The sequence below is a fragment of the Octopus bimaculoides genome, chromosome 1, assembly GCF_001194135.2.
Source record: "Octopus bimaculoides isolate UCB-OBI-ISO-001 chromosome 1, ASM119413v2, whole genome shotgun sequence".
Taxonomy (NCBI): domain Eukaryota; kingdom Metazoa; phylum Mollusca; class Cephalopoda; order Octopoda; family Octopodidae; genus Octopus; species Octopus bimaculoides.
This window is the reverse complement of record NC_068981.1, coordinates 149344707-149350300: the sequence shown is the minus strand read 5'-3', so window position 1 is coordinate 149350300 and position 5594 is coordinate 149344707. Positions and strand designations below refer to the sequence as shown.

Here is a 5594-nt window from a genome sequence, read left to right as displayed (position 1 = left end):
TTCTTTCTTCTTTGTTCTTCCATTTTACTGCATTTCTAATTCACCTTCTTTGTGTTTCTTTTATTATATCAGATCGTTGTCGATGTTGTTGTTGTTGTTGTTGTTACTGCAATGAATGAAGATATTTTTCTATTCACAAGTAATTGCCTTTCTTCCTTCTTATTTAGAAACTCCTCTTTCTATTATGTATGTATGTATGTATGTATGTATGTATGTATAGATAGATAGATAGATAGATAGATAGATAGATAGATAGATAGATAGATATTCACACACACACACACACACACATATATACATATATAAAGATATATATATATATATATATATATATATATATATATATGCTAGCATGGAAAGCGGACGTTAAACGATATATATATTGGCTTACATATTTCAATCATCGGAATGCGATCCAACTAAGCTACTACCTTATACGCATAGAGGGAGGGAGAGAGAGAGAGAGAGAAACAGACAGATAGATAGATAGATAGATAGATAGATAGATAGATAGATAGATAGATAGACAGACAGTCAGACAGACAGACAGACAGACAGACAGTCAGACAGACAGACAGACAGACAGTCAGACAGACAGACAGATCGACCGATAGATAGATAGATAGATAGATAGATAGATAGATAGATAGATAGATGGATAGCTGGATATACGTGTTAATATGTATACACACACACGTGCTTGTGCGTATGTGTTGTACATGTGCATATATGTGCCTGTGTGTGTGTGTGTGTGTGTGTGTGTGTGTGTGTGTGTGTGTGTGTGCGTGCGTGTGTATGTGTGTGTGCTCTATACCTACCTATTCGTTGCTTTGTCACTCCTACTTTTTTTATATTTCCTCTAACTTTGCTGCTTTTTCTATCTTATAAATCGTTTTTTCTACTTTCTTTTTACCTTCTCTTATTTCTCATTCATTCCCTTCTGAAATTTCTTCCCTTCTGAAATTTCTTCCCTTCTGAAATTTCTTTTCACTTTCTTTCACTTTCAGCAACCTCCTCTCCTTATCTTCTCCATATAACTCGCTGTATTTCTTCTCTTATTTCATTGCTTTTTCTCCTTTGCCTTTCTTTGTCCTCCTTCAACATTTTCTCCTCATACCCTCACCCTTCATCGTTTTATATTTACTATGGCTTTCACATTCTTCCATTATTTCTCGCTTTCACTTCTATGTCTCTCCCTCTCTCCCTTTCTGCCCCTCTCCCTCCCTCCGCCATTCTCTCTCTCTCTCTCTCTCTCTCTCTCTCTCTCTCTCTCTCTCTCTCTCTCTCTCTCTCTCTCTCTCTCTCTCTCTCTCTCTTTGTTTCCGTCCAACTATTATTGCTATGTGCATGTGTATTTGCGAGCACACGGACACACATACATACACACATGCGCGCGAGCAAACACAAATACACACACATACACATACATATATATATAACGCATGTCAGAATACACATACATGAACAAGCCCATAAAAATCAATGTGTGAGAGATATTGATAAATTAAATATTATTATAAGGTGGATGGTGAAAGTGGGAGAGAAAAAGGCGGGATGTCGAAAGTATGTCTGTTGTACAAACAATCCCACAACAAAATATACAACTCACAAACACCGTCTTCCTATCCCAAACTCATACATATATATTCATAGACTGAGAGACGCAATTACACATACACAAGCAAAGTAGTTCATACCTAAATCTGCTCATATATACTTAGTTACAAGATACAACCACACGCGCATATACAGAGAAGAGGAGAGAAAGTGTAAGAGAAGACTGTGCAGCCACACCGACACCTATATATATATTGAAATGTTGGTTCTTACTTGCATCAATACAACCCAACATGTCAACACCAACACGAACTCGAAGCATTGTTAAAATATAATAACGCGTAGATTTTTATATACACACACATGTACGCGTAAACATAAGTGAAATAGATAATAACACCTAGAGCTAAACGTAACGCAATCAAACACGCGCGCACGCGCCTGCGCACAGACACACTCCCACACATACAAATCAACATACACATACACATAAATAATGGATAGAAAACATCCAATAACTTCTTCGGTATCAGCTGCTGATGGGAGTTGCCGAATATTGCTTAGCAGACGACAAAACCGCACCAGAAGCAGACGATAGAAACCTAAGAGAGGCAGACGACAGATTCCTATGAGAAGAAGCAGAAGAAAACTCCAACTTAATTTTAGTTGGGATTTTCTAAGAAGGTAGTCCATAGAGAGGGGGGGAAATATTCTTTGGCAAGAAACAAAACAAAATACAACCAAAGGAGAAAAAGAAAACAAAAGGCAGAACTAGAAACTGAAGTGAGTTATATTTCCTGTTAATTTCATGTATTCTTGTTGCTATTGATGTTTTTATGATGTTGTTGTTTTACCTCATCGAGTATATTTATGACTAAAAGTATTCCACCTTGGACCATCGTATCTTTTAAGGAACACATTATTCAACGTGCCTTATTTTGGGGGCCGGTGAAGAAATTGAGAGAAATTTGGTTTTTACTTCACTAAATTTATTCGATTATTTTTTGTGTTTGACTCCCAACAATGTTGTTTTTTCCACTTTTAATTCTTATTCTCTTTCACATTACTCCCATCTACAATAGTAGAATTATTCCTATTGCCGCTCAGCCTGTTAGAAATAGCAGTCAAACTTTCCTCGATAAAAGGACAATGATCTAGTAAATTACCCTACCATCTTTTAGGAATTTGTCTTTAGTTTTCCTGAATCGACCCATGTGATAGCTACACCACGAATAGGATAGACCAAAAGTTTGTCGAGTTCTAGACGCAACCTTCTGCAAAAAATACCCTTTCAAATATTATACACAACTTTGTTCATTTATTGTTTTTATTTTTGGGGTTTATTTTTAACATTTGAATCAGACTTGAGTGATTACTTTTCAATGAGATCCCAACCATAATTTTCTCTCTGCGCGAGTGTTTTTAATAATCTGTGATATCTAGGCCATTGTGTCTTTTTTTAATCAGCTGTGTCTTTTTTTAATCATGAAGCGTACAACAAAGTGAACCAGCGTTATATAGTTGACTACTTCTTCGCTTGGAAGCCTTCTTCACATTGTACATGTCTTACTCTAAAATTGCCAGTGATGACGCAAGACATTGGCCAGTGATGTAAAACTTTTAGTGATATCTGACTTAATTTACTCGAAAACTATTTTGCTCTAAAGTTAGCTTCTTGCCTATTTATTGCCCATTTATCTAAAGTTAGCTTCTTGCCTAAACTTGTATATGTTTATAAAACTGAAGCGGAAGTATAAAAAGCGGAATTGTTTTGAAAAAAAACGAAACGTCCCAAAGCTGAACTACTAGAAGAGGTGCTAAACCATGTTACTGCTGCTATTTTTATTATTCTCATTAGGCAGTGAGCTGGCAGAATCTTTAGTACGACGGACAAAATACTTAGCAGCATTTATTCCGGCTCTTAATGTTTTGAGTCAACTTCCCTCAGAAGTCAAGTTTGCCGTTCATCCTTTCGAGATTGATAAAATAAGTACCAGTCAACTTGTACCCTTTCCTCAAACTTGCTGGCCTTCTACCAAAATAAACAGATTGGTGAAATGGTAGAATTTGTAAAACGAAGTCAGCTTTGCTTTTCATCCTTCTGGGGTCGATAAAATAAAATACCAGTTAAGTACGGTAGTTGGTGTAAGCATCTTATCCCGCCCACCAAATTTCAATATCTATATTAGAAACAATTTTTAAAAAGCCAGTAAATTGTCAGAATAATTAGTATTCCGGGAAAAGATTTTCACTCTGTATATTCTAACTTTTACATTCTGGGTTCAAATACCGCTAATAAATTAATGACATTATTTGTTTATCAATATGTTTTTAGACAGTATGTTTTTAAAGAAGCTTATCATTCGTTTTGTCTTGAGGGTGGGTACGCTCATTACTTTAATATACATCGTGTTTTTCGTAAGCAATTGCAAATTGCTGCCTGCAAAAACAACATGGTCAGCGAAGAAACCCCTAAAAACCGACGCACGGGGAAGAAAAGTCCTAGGAAAGAAAGGTAGTGCAAAGCCTGGGATAAACAATATGATTACCGAAAGGACAAGATACGAATAAGCCGACATAGTTTCAGCGGAGGAGATACAAGACCAAACGATCTAGTGAGGCAAATTCCACTCTTGTAGACGTGGAAAATACAAAAAGGAGAACGCTGCACATCAGTTGGGAAGTGGTTGCAGTATGTGGGTGAGTGAATTTGTTACATTCAGTTGAGTAGCGTTTTAGTTGTTGGCACCCCGTCGCTTACGACGTCGAGGGTTCCTGTTGATCCGATCAACGGAACAGCCTGCTCGTGAAATCAACGTGCAAGTGGCTGAACACTCCACAGACACGTGTACCCTTAACGTAGTTCTCGGGTATATTCAGCGTGACACAGTGTGACAAGGCTGACCCTTTGAATTGCAGGCAAAACAGAAACAGGAAGAAAGAGTGAGAGAAAGTTGTGGTGAAAGAGTACAGCAGGGTTCGTCACCATCCCCTGCCGGAGCCTCATGGAGCTTTTAGGTGTTTTCGCTCAATAAACACTCACAACGCCCGGTCTGGGAATCGAAACCGCGATCCTATGACCGCGAGTCCGCTGCCCTAACCACTGGGCCATTGCGCCTCCACAGCGTTTTAGTACCACATGGTTAAAAATTTCATTGGGCAGAGTGCACAATATGGGATACGATTTGCAATCTTCATTGATATTTAGTGCCTCTCCTCCGAAGAGTGATTGCCTGTTGACAACGAAGCTGTTGGTTATGATTCTTTGTTGTTTACTGTTTCACTCTTTCACTGCATACATTCCGCTATAAATATGGATGGATGGATGGATGGATGGATGGATGGATGGGTGGCTGAATGTGTGCACCCACACAAACACACAAACACACACATACATATACAGGGTCGGCTAAAAGTTACGCACTAAAACATTTGACATTTTATTTATATCATGGTATTATTAGTATTCATGTTGTTCACCATGCACAAGTACGCATGTATTCATCATTTTTTATTTATTTTATTCAATTTTAGAAAAGGTGAAGCATGTCTGACAAATCCGGACCGTACTGAACCTATTTTGTGCGAGAATTTGGGCCCAACTTGTAGATAGATAGATAGATAGATAGATAGATAGATAGATAGATAGATAGATAGATAGATAGACAAACGCATAGAAGTTTATATATACATATACATGTGTGTGTGTGCATCGCAAATATATACTGGTAGGTATTCACACACACACACACACACATAATATATATACCGTTGTGTCTGGGGAGAGTCATTCTCTTTTAGTGTCTTATAATTTAACACACTCACGGTAAAATTTCCATGCATTTACTTATTTATTCTTCTAAACTTTTTGTTACGTCTTGCAATCTTTTCAATAGTTGTTGACTCTGTCTGTTATCCAAGCTACATACTTTTTGTTTGTTTGTGCGCATGTGTGTGGGTCAGTATGTGTGCGCATACACATGTATGTATGTATGTATGAATGTATGTATGCATGATGTGTGTATGTATGTATGCAT

General features: G+C 37.5%; 1 protein-coding gene across 1 annotated transcript in view; it reads left to right on the top strand.

Moving 5' to 3' along the window:
• Window positions 1-1706: 1706 nt before the first annotated feature.
• LOC106875923 (dopamine beta-hydroxylase) overlaps window positions 1707-5594 on the top strand; it is a 60195-nt gene continuing 56307 nt past the window's right edge. The window contains exon 1 of the mRNA XM_052969927.1: window positions 1707-2340. The gene's annotated coding sequence lies outside the window, so the exon portion shown is untranslated. The remainder of the gene's footprint in view (window positions 2341-5594) is intronic.